We start from the raw sequence: 22402 nt of genomic DNA on the forward strand, positions 1-22402 counted from the left end.
ATAGTTACGATAGAAAGATATAATACTGAAGGAGGCCTTTAGCTCCATTGTGCCTGCACCGTGTGTTTGGCAGAGCTGTTCAATTAATCCCACTCCACTTCCCTTACCCCATAGCCCTGTAGATGTTTCCCCTTCAAGGATTTATCCAATTCCTTTTTGAAAGTTACCACCCTTGCAAACAGTGTATTCCAGACCACAACAACTCGCTGTGTAAAATAATGTCTCCACATGTTGCCTTTTTTTCCCTTGTCAATCACCGTAAATCTGTGTCCTCCGGTTACTGGCCCTTCTGCCACTAGAAACAGCTTAATTTGCACAATAAAAAACTTCCATGATTTTGAACAGCTGAAAAATAACTCTGCATAAAATTTCTTGCCAATTTTGAAAGAAGGGTGAGGAGTCTCTTTAAAGCAATGGTTAGCTTTATCTAATATTTGTTTGACATGACCCCGTTATCTTCCTATCCCTCATGGTGTCCTGCGCTATGCAACATTTTGTTCTGAAGCAGAAATCTACCAATAGGGCTCTGGGGGTGTAGCTCAGTGGTAGAGCATTTAACTGCAGATCAAGCAGTTCCTGGTTCAAATCCAGGTGCCCCCTCATTAACATTTAGGCTCAAAAATTAAAAATCCCTTTCTCCACAGTAGCTCTGTGTTCATTAACAATAATGCTGCTGCAGAGCCATTTTTCACCAACAGTCAATCCTTGTGGTGATGAAGGTGCAGATTGCTTATTTCAGTGATTAGAGTCAGCGCCAACTGCAGTGAGAAAAATGAAACAGCAATTTTAGTGTTGGTTTAGGGATAAATGTAACCCAGGACCATGGCTGAGCTCCCTTGACCTTCTTCAAATAATGCCATGAGATCTTTTACACACACCAGAGATGACAGACAAGCCTCGGTTGAATGCCTCGTCTGAAAAATGGCCCTTGCAACAAGCCAGCACTTCCCTCAGACCTAAACTGAAGTGTTAGCCTGGATTATGTACTCAAGTCTTTGGAGTGGGGTAGCTCGAACCCACAACATTTTGACTCACTAGTGCGAGTGCTACCACTGAGCTTCAGCTGATGAATAGGGCGAGCAGCCTGACCAAACATTCTCAGAGCGAGGTCGTGCACCAAGAAAAGTGGGAGATTTTTAAATATTTGCAAAAGTTTCCACTGGCAGTGGACTACCCACCTCTTTTTCCCACAGCAGAGTCCTGTCCCCAGATGGGCATTAATCCTGCGCACAGACCAGCGAGACCTTCCCCCATATGTTAATGACCTGGTGCCAGGAATGAGGCCGTGGGCATGGAGTGGGGCATCTCAGTGAATATCCGGCTGGGCTGCAAATGTGCCCCAATTAAGAGAGGGTGGGGCTTGTGTGTAAATCTCAGGGCATTCTTGGTTGGATCATTCGGTTGTGAAGTTCATGGGACATTGGCTTGTCAGAGGGCTATAGCTCAGTGGTAGAACATTTGACTGCAGATTATAGAAGTTCCTGGTTGATATATAAATATCTCCTCATGAACTCCTATGTTATCGCAGAGAACGATAGTTATACCCGCCGTCCGCTACACCATGTCCATAGTTACGATAGAATGATATAATACTGAAGGAGGCCTTTAGCTCTATTGTGCCTGCACCGTGTGTTTGGCAGAGCTGTTCAATTAATCCCACTCCACTTCCCGTACCCCATAGCCCTGTAGATGTTTCCCCTTCAAGGGTTTATCCAATTCCTTTTTGAAAGTTACCATTGAATCTGCTTCCACCACCCTTGCAAACAGTGTATTCCAGATCACAACAACTCGCTGTGTAAAAAAATGTCTCCACATGTTGCCTTTTATTCCCTTGTCAATCACCTTAAATCTGTGTCCTCTGGTTACTGGCCCTTCTGCCACTAGAAACAGCTTAATTTACACGATAAAAAACTTCCATGATTTTGAACAGCTGAAAAGTAACTGCATAAAATTTCTTGCCAATTTTGAAAGAAGGGTGAGGAGTCTCTTTAAAGCAATGGTTAGCTTTATGTAATATTTGTTTGACATGACCCCGTTTGTAAGATTCGCGAAATTTTCGTAAGTAATCACGCAAGAAGTCAGGGTTAATAAGACAGCTTTATTGACCAAAAAGAAGCTTGTACAGAGAAACCTTTGATAAAAGGGCACACAAAATGGCCGCCAGACCTCGTGACCAGCTTCTGGGACCATTTGAATTTCTGTTACTGCAAGCCAGACAGGCTTGTGGATTAAGGACATTAAAGCCCGCTAAAACCAGTTTCGGGAAACCGAAACTCATGGAACTGTGTATACATATTGATTAGATTATAAGTACAGCACAGATTTGGGTAGCAGGATGAGGCCCATCAAGAAATGGGCGGACAATTGAATGAACACTTTAACCCATTTACTGTACAAAGAGAAGCCGTTTAACAGCCATCAAGGGCCATCTCCAGGCCGAGCAATATACAAACCGAGTTACGGTGACAAAGCAAAGACATTATCGGCCCAGGAAGGCCAGTTAAGCTATCACCGACTCCCATTATGAAGACAAAACACCCCTGCAGAGAGTTCTGCCCGCCAAAATTATTACGAAGACAGGACTATGATTTGGCGGGAGATAAGAATGTTCCAAAAAGGTATAACTGTGGATTGAAAAAGTCCATCAGTACGCTTCACTTCAGGCTTCACTTCTTGTACGCTTCAGAAGTACGCTCAACGCTTGGGAGTAGCTTCGGAACTTCTACGGTACTTCTTCGAGTTCTCCATCGGTACGCTTCGGGACAGACTCCATCGGAACCGAGCAGCATTTCGGTTCGGAACGTGTTCGGTGTTCGGGCAGGCAAGGCCCGGCCATGATGGGAAGACGACGGGGGTGGCCCGGGTACTTTTGTCGGGAGATCATCGACGACCCAGGCCGAAGAAGAAGACACCCTGTACTCCAGCTCTTCCTTCAAATCAGAAGGACATTATGACTGTATAAAGAAAGCTTTTTGGGACCAGCGTCCCGCCCCGAGGATGACCATCGGGAGATCGACGACCCAGGCCGGAGAAGAAGACACTCAGGGCCCAGCACTCCAGTGTCTCAACATCACATTGGTAATGGATTCATCCATGTGCATCCAGTTCTTAAAGTCACGTCAGTAACGGATTCATCCATGGCGAGCGCTCACCAAGGCTGTATCGGCTGCCTCATCGCAGGAGAACCAAGAGGAAAACAAGCTGCGCCAGAACTTTCCAAACCCACGTGACGACGGAAAGCTGTGTCGAAAGGCTGCAAACCCCTTTTCGTAATTCTTAAAGTGGTGAGCATGATCCCGAGTTCCTCAAATCGAAACTTAGTTAGGTCTAAGGGAGGGGGTTAAGGGTAGTTGTAATGTGTTACCGCTTTTTCGATGTGCCGTGTGTTCCCCATTTCCATAGAGTTAAGTTTATAGATGTGTGCATGCTTGTAGTTGCTTTAATCTGTGCATATGACATGTATTTTATAATGCTGCAAACTGTTCAATAAAGGCATCCATTTCGTGCTATTCGACCTGGTCTACTGAGTTTTTCTGCACTACAGCTCCCTGCATCTAAGTCCAAGGTCGAGAACCGCAGGGGCAAGTGGGTCGAACCACTCACGGGTAATTATTGCAAGAAGCCTGGCAGGGGACCAGAGCAAGCAAGAGAAACCCCCTACAGAGATGGCGACTGCGGCAGGACCTTGGCAGCAGGAATGTAGTGTTTTAGATCAAGGTCTGAATAAACAAAATGTGATGGATGAGAGAATAGCGGATTATGTTTTTGGGAAGGTAAATCTTACAAAACAGTGGATATCTGACCTATTAAGAGATAGGCGCCCGCTAGACGCAGCCATCAAGTGGACAGAAAGCAAAGAGCACAAAAGATCTGTAGAAAAAGCAGTCTGGCTAATGTGCTACAAGAAGCAAGTCCAGCTTTTGGACCAAGTCGTTGTAGCACAGACGGCCCAGATCAAAGGGTTACTAGCAGAAGTAGAGGAAAAGGTTGCGGGAGGAAAGAAACTGATTGAGTCGCTCAACGCGCTGAATCGGGAACGCCAATCCGTAACCCATCGCCATGAGACCAAGATAGATTACTTGGAGTGTCAGGTCATTGAGGCCAAGGCCAGTGAAGGTAGAATAAGGGACAGGTGTTTCCACCTAGCTCAGCAGGTAGAGGCACAGGAGGAAAGTATTCTGGGAGCTAGGGCAGCTTACAAGATGGCCATCGAGGATAGGTCTGAGAACGCCGACCATAGCGCTTGCCAAAGGGAACTAGAGGACCTGAGAACGGCCCTAGTGAAGGCAAACGGCTTGGTGTGTCTCATAAACCCACCAGCGAGCCAGCTACTGTAAGCCAAGGAATCCAAAAGACCGATTCCGCAAGAGGCAGTTGTGGTACCAACCACCATGCCATCGGCACCTCCCAGCTATAGTGAGTCTTGGGATGAGGGGAAGGAAACAGTGAAGTTAGTCGAAGAGATTCCGGAGGTAGAGCAACCCCAGGTAGTAGAGTTGAAGCCGGTACCGCTGTGTCCCGTTCGACACCGGAGGCTCGGTCCGGGCAACGACGATGGCGAGGACGGACCCCTCGTCAATCAGATCATAATGCCCCACAGCGCACAACAGCTAAGGGCAATGATAAGCCACATCCCAAAACTCTCCGAGTCAGGAGATCCCTTCGTCCATTTTAGGGACGTGGAGCAGACCGCAGCAGTTAATGACTGCGACGGGAGAGAGCAGTGCAAAATGCTGCTGTTCTCCCTGGACAGCTCAATGCTCCAGTGTCTCTCTGACGAGAGCAAGAGAGGACACGGGGTGTATGAGGATTTACGGGACGAGGTCCTGCAGGTTATGGGGGAAGATGACGGAAATCCGTTCCTCCGATTGGGTAGGACGGTACAGCTAGAGGGAGAGCCCCCACGGGTTTTTGCCGGAAGGTTGTGGTCAGTGTATCGACGCAGCTGCCCGGGCGGGCCGGCCCGGAACAGGCTGGACGATGGCCAAAGGGCTCATTGGCTCCGGTGCCTGGTCACCAATTGCTTGCCCCAGGTGAGGGAGCAGGCCAAAACAGCGTTCTTCATCCCGCTCTCCATTCATTTGGGAGCACTCCAAACCACATGGACGTGTATCCTGCTGAAGTGGAGCGAGGGGGGGGGGGGGGAAAGGCATCCTCGGGTCTGATTTCTTTGACCCCAATAACCCCCGCTCCACGGAAGAGTTAGTACTTGATCAGCTCACGATAGGTTACAGGAACAGCAGGAGTAAAGAAGTGCCTCCCCCGAAGGGAAAGGTGCATGAGGCGAGGCCTGCAGCTCCTGTTAAAAAGGAATGGCATCAGGAGGGGAATTGCCCTCCCCAAGCCAAAAGTAGTTGTTACGGGTGTGGGAAGGAAGGTCACTGGCGCCGGGACTGTAAAAATCCTTGGAAGGATTCAAAGGGAAAAGCTCCCTCAGCCCCAGCCCAAACGCCCATCCGGGAGAAAGGAGCCGATGTGTCAATCCATCCCGATGCGATCGAGTCAGTTTTAGAGGAAATGCGGTCTCTAATGACCTCGCAGGGGAAGGTGGCAGTCGCCAACGGCCCTGTTGCTCCCCCAGCCCAAACCGCAGCGCCCCAATGACTAAAGCCAGCGCAGCCCGTCTACCTGTGTCCGCTCCGTTATGACGCGTGGAGAAGACCCCTTGTGGAGATGGAGGTAGAGAAGGAAAAGGGTAGTTACCTGTTGGATACGGGGGCATCATGTACCGTGATCCACACAACTAAACCTTTTGCCTCACCTCTGTCTACCCAGGCTCCATTCTCAGTAGCGGGTTTCACAGGCAAAGAACAGGCTGGTGCGTTCTTCATCCCGCTCTCCATTCATTTGGGAGCACTCCAAACCACATGGACGTGTATCCTGCTGAAGTGGAGCGAGGGGGGGGGGGAAGGCATCCTCGGGTCTGATTTCTTGGTGGAACACGGGATCCTCGTGGACCTTAGAAATCACTGTCTCTGGGGAGCCGAGAATGGGTTAGGCAAGGTAGTCGTGATCCCAGGGAAGGGAGAAAAAGGGGCCCTGTGCACCATGAAGCCGTCAGGAGGTTACGACCTCAAGCTGATGGTCGCGGACGTCCCAACGGACTTGCAAGCGTGTGTGTCGGACAATCTGACCGCGTTTGCCACCCACAAGCACGACTGTGGGAAGGTCACCGGGTTTGAGGTCAGCATAGACGGGGACCCCATGATCCGACCCCAAAAGCAGTATAACTTCCCCAAGGAAGCAGAACCCGACATGGAGACAGCAATATCTTCATTGGTACAGCAGGGCGTGTTGAGGCCGATAGCCACTCACGTGAACTCCCCATTATGGCCAGTAAAGAAGCCGGACAATTCATGGAGGGCCACGGTGGACTACAGAGTCCTCAACAGTAACATCCCAGCCTGCGCGCCCACGGTAGCAGCAGTTGCCGACCTAATAGGGATTTTTCCAGCATCCGCGACCACGTTCACGGTGCTGGATATCTCGAACAGTTTTTGGTCCATTCCGTTGCGGCGGGAGGATCAGTACAAGTTTGCCTTTACTTTTAAAGGGCAACAGTACACTTGGAACTGCTTGCCACAGGGTTTCCACAACAGCCCCAGCATTTTCCATCAGTGCATGGCAGGAAGTTTAAAGGAATTTAGCCAGCCCAATCAGATAGTGCAGTATGTGGACGACTTGCTCCTGTTCACGGATTCAAGGGAGGAGCACGGCCCACTATTAGCCAAATTATTGGAGCTACTGGAAAGGAAGGGTTTTAAAGTAAACCCAAAGAAGGCACGGATCGGCCAGCAGGAGGTGAAATTCTTGGGTCTGGCCATCCGCGCTGGGGAAAGAGCCATAGATAAGGCTAGGCGGGAATCGGTGCAAGATTTGCCGATTCCTAACACAGTAACGGGTGTGAGGTCCTTTTTGGGACTGACCGGGTACTGCAGAGACTTCATCGAGGACTATGCAGCCACAGCAGCCCCGCTACTCCGACTCTTACACAAGGGAGTCGAGTGGTCTTGGGACGAGGGTTGTCAGGCAGCATTCGAGAAGTTGAAGAGGGACCTGCAGACCGCGCCAGCCCTAGGGGCCATAGATGGGGGGGAGGAGTTTTTCCTGGAAGTAGCCGCCAGTGGAGACAGCCTGAGCGCCGTGCTGCTCCAGGAGCGACACGGCAAGCTGAGGCCGGTGGTCTACTCTTCGAGGGTGCTTACGGATGTGGAGAGGAGTTTTTCCAATTGTGAACGGCATCTCCTGGCCACGCATTGGGCTGTGAACAGATCAGCGATCTTCACGGGAACCTCTCCCATCACTCTCCTCACCCACCACACACCCACAAAGATGCTTCTGGATGGAAGGATTAAAGATGGGACTGTAAGCAGCGCTCGGATTGCACGCTGGACCCTCCTCCTTTCTCAGATGGATCTCAAAGTTAAAGGTCTTTGCGAGCCGAAGCTTGTGGCCAACCTGGTATATCCCAGAACAGCCCATCGGTGTTCCGTCGAAGGGGTATGGGAGGTCAACATAGGTTTACGGGCCGGGATACACCCCACAGGCCGCGAGATCTACGTAGACGGTTCCAGCACGGTATCTGCTGGCGAACGACTCACAGGGTGTGGAGTTTATGACCCCGCGGCAAACATTGCCCTGGCGATTAGGCTCCCCAGCACTATGAGCGCACAGCAGGCTGAACTGTCCGCGGTGGCGTACGTGGTTACCCACCCCGAGATCTTCCCAACCCCATACACAATCTGCTCGGACAGCATGTTCACATGCAATTCGTGTACGGAATACCTGGCCATTTGGTCTCGCCGCGGATACACCTCCGCGGACGGGCGACCTTTAACAGTTAAGCCCTTGCTGGAAAAGATCCTGGCAGCAGTGGGGGAGGAAGGGGAGGTGTTCATCCACAAGGTGAAGGCTCATTCCACCACAGAACCCCGCAGTCAGGGCAACCAGCAGGCGGATGCGCTAGCCAGGGAGGGTGCCCGCAACGGCATTTTCTGGGACCCCTATGGACCCGGACCCGTGGCAGCGATCCGAGGCAGGGAGGGGACTCCAGGGAACACAGGGGTGACACCGCCCCTAGACCTAAAGACCGTCCAAACCCGGGATCCCGCCCTGAAAACAGTCCTCAATGCTATTGCTGAGGGCAAGCCGGTAGAGGGTCCGTACAGTACGGCAGCCCTCTCCGTCAAGGAAGGCATGTTGTTCCGAGAGGAACAGTGGGTTGTGCCACAGCAGCACCGGAGGGAATTCCTTCAACTGGCCCATGAGGGTCCAGGGGCAGGACACCCCGGGCCTGAGGTTACCTGGCAACGGGTAGAGCAGGCGGGATGGTGGCCGGGACTTCGAGACGATGTCCGCGAGTTCTGTGCAAGCTGTCTTGTGTGCGCTGCAAACAACCCAGACCCCCAGAAAAGGAAGGTGCCCATGGGGCACATCAGGAGGGTAGAGGGACCATGGCAGTCGATCCAGGTCGACTACATAGGGCCCCTGCCCACCGCCCAGGGAGGCTATAAGTACTGCCTTGTCCTGGTGGATGTGTTTACCAAGTGGGTAGAAGCCTTCCCGTGTAGAACAGCTACGGCGCTGGGTACTGCCAAGATCTTGATCCGGGAAGTGTTCGCACGGTGGGGGCTCCCCCGATTTGTGGAGTCCGACCGTGGGAGTCATTTCACCGGCCAAGTGATGCAGAACACCTTCATGCTCTAGGGCATTGAAGGGAAGTGGCACGTAGCGCACAATCCCCAGTCATCCGGGATTGTTGAACGCATGAACCGGACCCTCAAGGAAAAGCTGAGGAAAGAGGCAATGGGCTCGCCCAAGAAATGGGCAGAGATCCTGCCTCTAGTCCTCATGGGGATCCAGGCCAGCCATTCCAAAAGTATGGGGTACTCCCCGCACGAGTTAATGACTGGGAGGATCATGCGAACACCCACCCATGTACTAGCCCCGGTGCTCACTGAGGGCCAGCTCTAAGAGGTGAATCGGGACAAGTTCGTCCAAACCCTTTTGGAGCGCCTGAAACAGGTTTATGAGCAAGTGGCTGGGAACATGGGGAGACAGCATCAGGGAAATCGACTGTTGCTGGAACCCCGTAAGAAGCAAGAGTGGGAAGTCGGAGACCAGGTCATGGTTAGGAACTATGCCCGAGTAGGGAGTCTAGAACCACTGTACATGGGGCCCTACAGCATTGTAGACAAGGCCAGCCCCATGGTCTACGCAGTGAAAGTGCCCCGACGTACGAAATGGTTTCACATTAACCAGTGTAAACTGTTTAAGCCGGGTGCACACGGGCCAACAACCGGGGCCAGGTCTGAGGACAGAAATCCTCAGCCTGAGACAGGGTCACAGACCACACAGGATGGAACTGTAGCCTGCGTGAGGGGAGGAGTCATCCCAATGGAGTGGGAGGTCTCCCCGTTGATCTGGGATTCGGACGAGGAAGAGCCCGAACGGCTCGACCCTGCCCCGGACCCGATCACGGAGGAGGAGGAGGAGTCGGAGGCCGAAGGTCCCGACCCCGACTCGAGCTTAGGGGAGGTAGGGATTGGAGGCGGAGACTCACCACCTGTGGGGACAGGTGGAGTGGAGTCGGATGCCACAGATCCCGGCCCCGGGGGGGCGGAGCCTGAGGGAGGGGAGCCGGAGCCGGCAGCTGTGGTGGGACCACAGGCTGCGACAGTGAAGGTCCCGATCCCTGGTCCGTTAGCCCTGGGAGCCTCGCCCAAGGCGCTCCCTCGTAGGTCGACCCGAACGCCTCAGCCTGTAAAGTCTTGGCCCGAGTCACCCACTCCCAGTAGACGGCGACTTCAGAAAGCCCAGGAAAGACACCATTCCCGTTCAGTAGCAGCGACAGGCTGCGGGGCATCAAAGCCGAAGGTCAGTGCAGCCCCGCCACAGGGGGCGGAACGCTGCAGCCCTCACAGGAATTAGGTAGGCCGCCCGAAGGAGGGCGGCGCTGTACATAAGCTTAGGTAATGATAAGTTAAGTTAAGTAATTTTAATGTTAGTTTAAGGCATGTAAAGTTTAAGATGATGGGGATGTTTTAAAAGGTAGTTTTCGAAGTCTGCCCAGTATGTGTGTTTGTTTGGAAGCAGGGTCAGGGGACCCGAGCATCCGTTTAATTAGGCCAGCGCCTATTGGGAGCCTGGCTACATCATCTTATCGGTTACAGAAACCAGGGATACAATGGAGAGGATTCTTGTGGTGCTCGCGGCAATCGGGTGCGGGTTGGCCTACCGAGGCCGCACCAAGGACGTCATCGTGTTCGGATGCTCCGGGGACACAGCCCCCATTGCGACGGATGGGACGGGGAAGCGAGAGGTTGAGGAAACCGCCACCTACTTCCACCAAGGGAGATGGCCAGGATGGCTGGGGTCGAATTCTACAGAATACTCCAGCAAATCCGGGTTTGCCTACCAAGAGACTTCGTTACTGTGCCCTCGGGTGAGGATCATTGCACCCAGAGTCAGCGTTACCGTGGGAAAGAGGATCTGTTTGGTGTGTAATGGGAATGTACCGTTAAGTAGATGGTGGTGGCTCCGAAAGCTGGGAAAGAATATGAAGAACTCTACAATCGAGTGGGAGCGACTGGGTAACAATACCCATCGGACAATTACAGGGACTCACGGACAATTACGTGTGTGTTGGGACAAATGGTGGGAACCAGATGAAGGGATATATGTCTGCATGTGGGGTTCGAAGCGCGTTTGCCCCAAGGGCATATCCATCTTTTTCCAGAGGCAGTGGCAGGATGAAGGGAAAGGGATGAGGTGGGACGTCAGCACCCGGGCGTGCGGAGCCCCATTCTCCCCGATTCCGGTAAACACCACTGAACTCATCACCCACCCACGCAAGCCCCTGCCCACGATTCCGGTAGCACTAGCCCAGAAGGAAGGGTGCCCCACCACCACAAAGGGACCCGGGAACGGTTTAGTATTGGTACCCACCAGTCAGGTGCTGTACCAAGGGGTACACTACGTGGTGGCCTCAGTGATTTTAAACCTCACTGAGGTACAATTGCCGGAGTGGTGTCCCAAGGAAACGGAGCAATTGTACCAGGTCCTGTTAACCAGGATGTTCAGACAATTTTATGAATTTGACTTTGCCGACATCGACAAAGCCAAATTGTACACCACACCACAGGAAGTTTTGGATCGGGCAGGGAGGCAAAGAAGGGGTACTGTAAATGACATTTTCACTGCTTTTAGTACCGGGACATCTGTCGTCAATGCTCTAGACAACATGGAGCTGCAGACACAGGTTAATGGTCTAAAGGCCCAGTTAAAGGACATACTGACAAACGAAAATAAGGTAGTGGGCTCTGAGCTACATGAGGACCAGGCCATGACACTACACTTAAAAGAGATAATCGCTGAGCTGGAGAAACACGCTAGAACGGTAAATGCACTCATTAGGGAGGATCGGAATGCATCCGATCAGGCAGCACAGAACGAGGCTTGTGTGCTATATGGGGCGTGGTTACTGGGCGAGGGCCGCAGTAATCTGGAGGATTTAAAACAAGGTTTGGTCCCGTCCTGGATCAGCAACAAGCACTTGCAAGCGCTCCACCCTTTTGAGAACGCATTAAGCCCGTGCCAGCTCAGACTAGCTGCAGAGGCATACCCAGTCCCAGTGGACTGTGGACGCTCGAATCACACTATCATGGGAATAGTGGTGAGGATGCCGGTGTTGGGTCCCACAGCAAAACCCGCCCCGGTATACAGGGTGGAGAACATTGGAGTCATTCAGGGGGGTGCGCACATTCGTTACGCAGTGGTCCCGCCTTACGTCATCAGATGGGAGCGTACGATGACAGGCACCGACCTCTCGGGGTGTCGAAGCCGGGGAGCACACATCATCCTGTGACGCCAGCACTTGAATGCCTTTTTAAAACCACAGCGCGGGTTCAGAGCCGCTAGCGCGAAGCCGGTAAATTGCACCATGGAGGCAATGGCAAAAGACCATGTGCCCCCGCAGGTGGCATATATTGGAGGTGGGACATACTGTGTTACCACTGCAGCGCCTCACTACCAACAGGGACAGCACGGGTGGTGTCCGGTCAGTGACAGCAGTTTCTGTTTCAAACCCAGGGCTGAAGTTCAAGTGGCACAACAGCGAATTGTCCCCATTCCTGTACCTTCCACTGTTCACCTCACTGTAAAAGAGAATTTCACGGATTTGCAGCGATTCGTCGCGCATTTTGGTTATGTCATTCCCCCTCTCCCCGAACACCTCACCAAGATTTTAAAAGCCGTAATAGTCTCACAGAAGCATTTTTACACGCTAGAGCAGAAGACATTGGAGATAGGGAAAGACATATTAGACATAGTCACCCCGCCATGGTGGGACCTGTTCACTAATATAGAGATCCCGCCCTGGATTAGAATAGCATCCCACATCTTAGTAGTGTGTCAGGTTTTGATTGTAATATATCTACTGTTCGTGCATTGCAAGAGAGGCAAACGCCTCCAGAGGCACGCGAACACAGGAGAATGGAGAGAACGCTATGTACGAGTGGGTGAAGAGACCCCCGCTTAGGCTACTATGCATTAAAGGATAAAGCATCCCTCCACTCCTGGCTTTGGTCACTATATATTTTAAGTGTATGAATACTGTTGTGTTATAACCGTTGATTGGTTTTATAATTTTGATTAACAAAAAGTGTATGCAGGTGGCGTAAAGGGTATCGGCCCCTTTCACATCTGAAAGATGAATGTATTATAGTTTAAGGTAGTACTGCCTATGGTTGTCCAACTGTACACAATGTAATTTTCTGAAATGGGAACTGCATGCGTCGTGGGGGTTATAGGTAGTTAATTACTAGGAATGTTTGGATGTGAGGAATCAGGGAAAATTTGCTCACCAAGGGTTATTGATACTTTAAGCAAGCTATCAGTATCACAGGAGGGACTGTAAGATTCGCGAAATTTTCATAAGTAATCACGCAAGAAGTCAGGGTTAATAAGACAGCTTTATTGACCAAAAAGAAGCTTGTACAGAGAAACCTTTGATAAAAGGGCACACAAAATGGCCGCCAGACCTCGTGACCAGCTTCTGGGACCATTTGAATTTCTGTTACTGCAAGCCAGACAGGCTTGTGGATTAAGGACATTAAAGCCCGCTAAAACCAGTTTCGGGAAACCGAAGCTCATGGAACTGAGTATACATATTGATTAGATTATAAGTACAGGACAGATTTGGGTAGCAGGATGAGACCCATCAAGAAATGGGCGGACAATTGAATGAACACTTTAACCCATTTACTGTACAAAGAGAAGCCGTTTAACAGCCATCAAGGGCCATCTCCAGGCCGATCAATATACAAACCGAGTTACGGTGACAAAGCAAAGACATTATCGGCCCAGGAAGGCCAGTTAAGCTATCACCGACTCCCGTTATGAAGACAAAACACCCCTGCAGAGAGTTCTGCCCGCCAAAATTATTACAAAGACAGGACTATGATTTGGCGGGAGATAAGAATGTTCCAAAAAGGTATAACTGTGGATTGAAAAAGTCCATCAGTACGCTTCACTTCAGGCTTCACTTATTGTACGCTTCAGAAGTACGCTCAACGCTTGGGAGTAGCTTCGGAACTTCTACGGTACTTCTTCGAGTTCTCCATCGGTACGCTTCGGGACAGACTCCATCGGAACCGAGCAGCATTTCGGTTCGGAACGTGTTCGGTGTTCGGGCAGGCAAGGCCCGGCCACGACGGGAAGACAACGGGGGTGGCCCGGGTACTTTTGTCGGGAGATCATCGACGACCCAGGCCGAAGGAGAAGACACCCTGTACTCCAGCTCTTCCTTCAAATCAGAAGGACATTATGACTGTATAAAGAAAGCTTTTTGGGACCAGTGTCCCGTCCCGAGGAAGACCATCGGGAGATCGACGACCCAGGCCGGAGAAGAAGACACTCAGGGCCCAGCACTCCAGTGTCTCAACATCACATTGGTAATGGATTCATCCATGTGCATCCAGTTCTTAAAGTCACGTCGGTAACGGATTCATCCGTGGCGAGCGCTCACCAAGGCTGTATCGGCTGCCTCACCGCAGGAGAACCAAGAGGAAAACAAGCTGCGCCAGAACTTTCCAAACCCACGTGACAACGGAAAGCTGTGTCGAAAGGCTGCAAACCCCTTTTCGTAATTCTTAAAGTGGTGAGCATGATCCCGAGTCCCTCAAATCGAAACTTAGTTAGGTCTAGGGGAGGCGGTTAAGGGTAGTTGTAATGTGTTACCCCTTTTTCGATGTGCCGTGTGTTCCCCATTTCCATAGAGTTAAGTTTATAGATGTGTGCATGCTTGTAGTTGCTTTAATCTGTGCATATGACATGTATTTTATAATGCTGCAAACTGTTCAATAAAGGCATCCATTTCGTGCTATTCGACCTGGTCTACTGAGTTTTTCTGCACTACAGCTCCCTGCATCTAAGTCCAAGGTCGAGAACCGTAGGGGCAAGTGGGTCGAACCACTCACGGGTAATTATTGCAAGAAGCCTGGCAGGAGACCAGAGCAAGCAAGAGAAACCCCCGACACGTCATCTTCCTATCACTCATGGTGTCCTGCACTATGCAACATTTTGTTGTGAAGCAGAAAGCGATCAATAGGGCTCTGGGGTGTAGCTCAGTGGTAGAGCATTTGACTGTAGGTCAAGAGGTTCCTGGTTCAAATCCAGGTGCCCCCCTCATTACCATTTAGGCTCAATAATTAAAAATCTCTTTCTCCACAGTTGCTCTGTGTTCATTAACAATAATGCTGCTTCACAGCCACTTTTCACCAACAGTCAATCCTTGTGGTGATGAAGCTGTAGATTGCTTATTTCGGTGATAGAGTCAGCGCAAACTGCAGTGAGAAAAATGAAACAGCAATTTTAATGTTGGTTTAGGGATAAATGTAACCCAGGACCATGGCTGAGCTCCCTTGACCTTCTTCAAATAATGGCTTGAGATCTTTTACACCCACCAGAGATGACAGACAAGCCTCGGTTGAATGTGTCGCCTGAAAAATGGCCCTTGCAACAAGCCAGCACTTCCCTCAGACCTAAACTGAAGTGTTAGCCTGGATTATGTACTCAAGTCTTTGGAGTTGTAAGATTCGAAAATTTTCATTAACTAATCACGCAAGAAAACAGGATTAATAATACAGCTTTATTGACCAAGGGAAGCTTGTGCAGAAAACCCTTTGATAAAAAGGGGCATACAAAATGGCCGCCGGACCTCATGATCAGTTTCTGGGACCATTTGATTTCTGTTACTGCAAGCCAGACAGGCTTGTGGATTGAGAACAGTGAGCCCGCGAAAGCCAGTATCGGGAAACCGAAACTCAGGGAACTGGGCATACATATTAATTGGATTCTAAGTACAAGACAGTTTCAGGTAACAGGATGGGGCCCATCAAGATATGGGCGGACAATTGAATGGACACTTAAACCCATTTACTGTACAAAGGAAAGACCGTTTAACAGCCATCAAGGGCAATCTCCAGACCGATCAATATGCGAACCGAGTTACGGTGACAAAGTAAAAGACATTATCGGCCAGGAAGGCCAGTTAAGCTATCACCGGCTCCCGTTACAAGACAAAGCGCCCCTGCAGAGATTTCTGCCCGCCAAAAATATTACAAAGACTGGACTATGATCTGGTGGGAGATAAGACTGTCCCAAAAGGGTATAACTATGGATTTGAAAAGTCCATCAGCGCGATTGCGCGATTGCGCGATTGGCGATTGGCAATTCTCGTAAAGACACACTGGGGGCAACGCTTCACCTCGACGGCTACGCTTCATTCGTAGGACGATTCACTTCTTCGGTACAATTCGTAACTTCGGCGACGACGAGAAGACTTTGGCTGGGAAGCCAGCTCGGCCAGGCAAGGCTCGACTATGACGGGAAGACGAAGGAGGGTGGCCCGGGTACTTTTGTCGGGAGATCATCGACGACCCAGGCCGAAGGCGAAGACACCCTCTGGAAAACCGCCAAGCCAGGCGGGAGCGAGAAATAAAAGGACACTCCGGGCCTAGCACTTCCGTGACTCAACATCCCATTCGCAGTTTTCCTTACTGGACTCTCCCATGTGCATCCAGTTATTCAACATCACATCGGTGGCCGATTCTCCCATGTGTATCCAGTTCTTCAACAGCTTGTTAACGGATTCAACCATGACTAGCGCTCATCAAGACTGTGTCCACTGCCTCATCGCCTGAGAGAGAGAGAAAAACAAGCTGCGCCAGAAGTTTCCAAATCCACGTGACGACGGAAAGCTGTACCAAAAGGCTGCGAACCCCCTCTTTTGCGAATCTGAAAGTGGTGAGCATGATTCCGAGTTCCTCAGGTCGAAACTTAGTCTTGGTCTAGGGGAGGGGGTAAAGGGTAATCGTAATGTGTTTCCCCTTTTTTGATGTGCCGTGTGTTTCCCATTTCCATGGAATTAAGTTTATAGATATGTGCATGCTTGTAGTTGCTTTAATTTGTGCTTATGACATGTATTTTATAATGCTGCAAACTGTTTAATAATAAAAGCACCCATTTCGTGCTATTCAACCTGGTCTATTGAGTCTTTCTCTGCACTACAGTTCCCTGCACCTAAGTCCAAGGTCCAGAACCGTAGGGGAGAGTGGGTCGAACCACTCAAGGGTAATTATTGCACGAAGCCTGGTAGGAGACCAGAACGAGCAAGAGAAACCCCCTACAGAGTGGGGGAGCTTGAACCCACAACATTTTGACTCACTAGTGCGAGTACTACCACTGAGCTTCAGCTGATGAATAGGGCGAGCAGCCTGAGCAAACATTCTCAGAGCGAGGTCGTGCACCAAGAAAAGTGGGAGATTTTTAAATATTTGCAAAAGTTTCCACTGGCAGTGCACGACCCACCTCTTTTTCCCACAGCAGAATCCTGTCCCCAGATGGGCATCAATCCTGCGCACAGACCAGCGAGACCTTCCCCCATATGTTAATGACCTGGTGCCAGGAATGAGGCCGTGCGCATGGTGTGGGGCATCTCAGTGAATATCCGGCTGGGCTGCAAATGTGCCCCAATTAAGAGAGGGTGGGGCTTGTGTGTAAATCTCAGGGCATTCTCGGTTGGATCATTCGGTTGTGAAGTTCATGGGACATTGGCTTGTGAGAGGGCTATAGCTCAGTGGTAGAACATTTGACTGCAGATTATAGAAGTTCCTGGTTGATATATAAATATCTCCTCATGAACTCCTATGTTATCACAGAGAACGATAGTTATACCCGCCGTCCGCTACACCATGTCCATAGTTACGATAGAATGATATAATACTGTAAGGAGGCCTTTAGCTCCATTGTGCCTGCACCGTGTGTTTGGCAGAGCTGTTCAATTAATCCCACTCCACTTCCCTTACCCCATAGCCCTGTAGATGTTTCCCCTTCAAGGAATTATCCAATTCCTTTTTGAAAGTTACCATTGAATCTGCTTCCACCACCCTTGCAAACAGTGTATTCCAGATCACAACAACTCACTGTGTAAAAAAATGTCTCCACATGTAGCCTTTTTTCCCCTTGTCAATCACCTTAAATCTGTGTCCTCTGGTTACTGGCCCTTCTGCCACTAGAAACAGCTTAATTTACACGATAAAAAACTTCCATGATTTTGAACAGCTGAAAAATAACTCTGCATAAAATTTCTTGCCAATTTTGAAAGAAGGGTGAGGAGTCTCTTTAAAGCAATGGTTAGCTTTATCTAATATTTGTTTGACATGAACCCATCATCTTCCTATCCCTCATGGTGTCCTGCGCTATGCAACATTTTGTTGTGAAGCAGAAAGTCACCAATAGAGTTCTGGGGGTATAGCTCAGTGGTAGAGCATTTGACTGCAGATCAAGAGGTCCCTGGGTGCCCCGTCATTACCATTTAGGCTTAATAATTAAAAATCTCTTTCTCCACAGTTGCTCTGTGTTCATTAACAATAATGCTGCTTCAGAGCCACTTTTCACCAACAGTCAATCCTTGTGGTGATGAAGCTGTAGATTGCTTATTTCGGTGATAGAGTCAGCGCAAACTGCAGTGAGAAAAGTGAAACAGCAATTTTAGTGTTGGTTTAGGGATAAATGTAACCCAGGACCATGGCTGAGCTCCCTTGACCTTCTTCAAATAATGCCATGAGATCTTTTACACCCACCAGAGCTGACAGACAAGCCTCGGTTGAATGTGTCGCCTGAAAAATGGCCCTTGCAACAAGCCAGCACTTCCCTCACACCTAAACTGAAGTGTTAGCCTGGATTATGTACTCAAGTCTTTGGAGTGGGGTAGCTTGAACCCACAACATTTTGACTCACTAGTGCGAGTGCTACCACTGAGCTTCAGCTGATGAATAGGGCGAGCAGCCTGAGCAAACATTCTCAGAGCGAGGTCGTGCACCAAGAAAAGTGGGAGATTTTTAAATATTTGCAAAAGTTTCCACTGGCAGTGCACTACCCACCTCTTTTTCCCACAGCAGAATCCTGTCCCCGGATGGGCATTAATCCTGCGCACAGACCAGCGAGACCTTCCCCCATATGTTAATGACCTGGTGCCAGGAATGAGGCCGTGGGCATGGAGCGGGGCACCTCAGGAGCGGGTGAATATCCGGCTGGGCTGCAAATGTGCCCCAATTAAGAGAGGGTGGGGCTTGTGTGTAAATCTCAGGGCATTCTCGGTTGGATCATTCGGTTGCGAAGTTCATGGGACATTGGCTTGTGAGAGGGCTATAGCTCAGTGGTAGAACATTTGACTGCAGATTATAGAAGTTCCTGGTTGATATATAAATATCTCCTCATGAACTCCTATGTTATCACAGAGAACGATAGTTATACCCGCCGTCCGCTACACCATGTCCATAGTTACGATAGAAAGATATAATACTGAAGGAGGCCTTTAGCTCCATTGTGCCTGCACCGTGTGTTTGGCAGAGCTGTTCAATTAATCCCACTCCACTTCCCTTACCCCATAGCCCTGTAGATGTTTCCCCTTCAAGGATTTATCCAATTCCTTTTTGAAAGTTACCATTGAATCTGCTTCCACCACCCTTGCAAACAGTGTATTCCAGACCACAACAACTCGCTGTGTAAAAAAATGTCTCCACATGTTGCCTTTTTTTCCCTTGTCAATCACCGTAAATCTGTGTCCTCTGGTTACTGGCCCTTCTGCCACTAGAAACAGCTTAATTTGCACAATAAAAAACTTCCATGATTTTGAACAGCTGAAAAATAACTCTGCATAAAATTTCTTGCCAATTTTGAAAGAAGGGTGAGGAGTCTCTTTAAAGCAATGGTTAGCTTTATCTAATATTTGTTTGACATGACCCCGTCATCTTCCTATCCCTCATGGTGTCCTGCGCTATGCAACATTTTGATGTGAAGCAGAAAGCTGCCAATAGGGCTATGGGGGTATAGCTCAGTGGTAAAGCATTTGACTGTAGATCATAGAGGTCCCTGGTTCAAATCCAGATGTCCCCTCATTACCATTTAGGCTTAATAATTAAAAATCTCTTTCTCCACAGTTGCTCTGTGTTCATTAACAATAATGCTGCTTCAGAGCCACTTTTCACCAACAGTCAATCCTTGTGGTGATGAAGCTGTAGATTGCTTATTTCGGTGATAGAGTCAGCGCAAACTGCAGTGAGAAAAGTGAAACAGCAATTTTAGTGTTGGTTTAGGGATAAATGTAACCCAGGACCATGGCTGAGCTCCCTTGACCTTCTTCAAATAATGCCATGAGATCTTTTACACCCACCAGAGCTGACAGACAAGCCTCGGTTGAATGTGTCGCCTGAAAAATGGCCCTTGCAACAAGCCAGCACTTCCCTCACACCTAAACTGAAGTGTTAGCCTGGATTATGTACTCAAGTCTTTGGAGTGGGGTAGCTTGAACCCACAACATTTTGACTCACTAGTGCGAGTGCTACCACTGAGCTTCAGCTGATGAATAGGGCGAGCAGCCTGAGCAAACATTCTCAGAGCGAGGTCGTGCACCAAGAAAAGTGGGAGATTTTTAAATATTTGCAAAAGTTTCCACTGGCAGTGCACTACCCACCTCTTTTTCCCACAGCAGAATCCTGTCCCCGGATGGGCATTAATCCTGCGCACAGACCAGCGAGACCTTCCCCCATATGTTAATGACCTGGTGCCAGGAATGAGGCCGTGGGCATGGAGCGGGGCACCTCAGGAGCGGGTGAATATCCGGCTGGGCTGCAAATGTGCCCCAATTAAGAGAGGGTGGGGCTTGTGTGTAAATCTCAGGGCATTCTCGGTTGGATCATTCGGTTGCGAAGTTCATGGGACATTGGCTTGTGAGAGGGCTATAGCTCAGTGGTAGAACATTTGACTGCAGATTATAGAAGTTCCTGGTTGATATATAAATATCTCCTCATGAACTCCTATGTTATCACAGAGAACGATAGTTATACCCGCCGTCCGCTACACCATGTCCATAGTTACGATAGAAAGATATAATACTGAAGGAGGCCTTTAGCTCCATTGTGCCTGCACCGTGTGTTTGGCAGAGCTGTTCAATTAATCCCACTCCACTTCCCTTACCCCATAGCCCTGTAGATGTTTCCCCTTCAAGGATTTATCCAATTCCTTTTTGAAAGTTACCATTGAATCTGCTTCCACCACCCTTGCAAACAGTGTATTCCAGACCACAACAACTCGCTGTGTAAAAAAATGTCTCCACATGTTGCCTTTTTTTCCCTTGTCAATCACCGTAAATCTGTGTCCTCTGGTTACTGGCCCTTCTGCCACTAGAAACAGCTTAATTTGCACAATAAAAAACTTCCATGATTTTGAACAGCTGAAAAATAACTCTGCATAAAATTTCTTGCCAATTTTGAAAGAAGGGTGAGGAGTCTCTTTAAAGCAATGGTTAGCTTTATCTAATATTTGTTTGACATGACCCCGTCATCTTCCTATCCCTCATGGTGTCCTGCGCTATGCAACATTTTGATGTGAAGCAGAAAGCTGCCAATAGGACTCTGGGGGTATAGCTCAGTGATAGAGCATTTGACTGCAGATCAAGAGGTCCCTGGTTCAAATCAAAGTGCCCCCTTGTTACCATTTAGGCTCAATAATTAAAAATCTCTTTCTCCACAGTTGTTCTGTGTTCATTAACAATAATGCTGCTTCAGAGCCACTTTTCACCAACAGTCAATCCTTGTGGTGATGAAGCTGTAGATTGCTTATTTCGGTGATAGAGTCAGCGCAAACTGCAGTGAGAAAAGTGAAACAGCAATTTTAGTGTTGGTTTAGGGATAAATGTAACCCAGGACCATGGCTGAGCTCCCTTGACCTTCTTCAAATAATGCCATGAGATCTTTTACACCCACCAGAGCTGACAGACAAGCCTCGGTTGAATGTGTCGCCTGAAAAATGGCCCTTGCAACAAGCCAGCACTTCCCTCAGAGCTAAACTGAAGTGTTAGCCTGGATTATGTACTCAAGTCTTTGGAGTGGGGTAGCTTGAACCCACAACATTTTGACTCACTAGTGCGAGTGCTACCACTGAGCTTCAGCTGATGAATAGGGCGAGCAGCCTGAGCAAACATTCTCAGAGCGAGGTCGTGCACCAAGAAAAGTGGGAGATTTTTAAATATTTGCAAAAGTTTCCACTGGCAGTGCACTACCCACCTCTTTTTCCCACAGCAGAATCCTGTCCCCGGATGGGCATTAATCCTGCGCACAGACCAGCGAGACCTTCCCCCATATGTTAATGACCTGGTGCCAGGAATGAGGCCGTGGGCATGGAGCGGGGCACCTCAGGAGCGGGTGAATATCCGGCTGGGCTGCAAATGTGCCCCAATTAAGAGAGGGTGGGGCTTGTGTGTAAATCTCAGGGCATTCTCGGTTGGATCATTCGGTTGCGAAGTTCATGGGACATTGGCTTGTGAGAGGGCTATAGCTCAGTGGTAGAACATTTGACTGCAGATTATAGAAGTTCCTGGTTGATATATAAATATCTCCTCATGAACTCCTATGTTATCACAGAGAACGATAGTTATACCCGCCGTCCGCTACACCATGTCCATAGTTACGATAGAAAGATAAAATACTGAAGGAGGCCTTTAGCTCCATTGTGCCTGCACCGTGTGTTTGGCAGAGCTGTTCAATTAATCCCACTCCACTTCCCTTACCCCATAGCCCTGTAGATGTTTCCCCTTCAAGGATTTATCCAATTCCTTTTTGAAAGTTACCATTGAATCTGCTTCCACCACCCTTGCAAACAGTGTATTCCAGACCACAACAACTCGCTGTGTAAAAAAATGTCTCCACATGTTGCCTTTTTTTCCCTTGTCAATCACTGTAAATCTGTGTCCTCTGGTTACTGGCCATTCTGCCACTAGAAACAGCTTAATTTGCACAATAAAAAACTTCCATGATTTTGAACAGCTGAAAAATAACTCTGC

General features: G+C 49.4%; 2 non-coding genes across 2 annotated transcripts; both read left to right on the forward strand.

Moving 5' to 3' along the window:
• Window positions 1-528: 528 nt before the first annotated feature.
• trnac-gca (transfer RNA cysteine (anticodon GCA)) lies at window positions 529-600 on the forward strand. The gene has a single exon. It is a non-coding gene; the product is annotated as a tRNA-Cys (tRNA).
• A 20377-nt stretch (window positions 601-20977) lies between these two features.
• Window positions 20978-21049, forward strand: trnac-gca (transfer RNA cysteine (anticodon GCA)). Its single transcript has one exon. It is a non-coding gene; the product is annotated as a tRNA-Cys (tRNA).
• The last annotated feature ends 1353 nt before the right edge of the window (window positions 21050-22402 follow it).

This window comes from Somniosus microcephalus, chromosome 24 (assembly GCF_052327205.1).
Source record: "Somniosus microcephalus isolate GS21.2 chromosome 24, FLI_Smic_1.0, whole genome shotgun sequence".
In the NCBI taxonomy this organism is placed as follows: domain Eukaryota; kingdom Metazoa; phylum Chordata; class Chondrichthyes; order Squaliformes; family Somniosidae; genus Somniosus; species Somniosus microcephalus.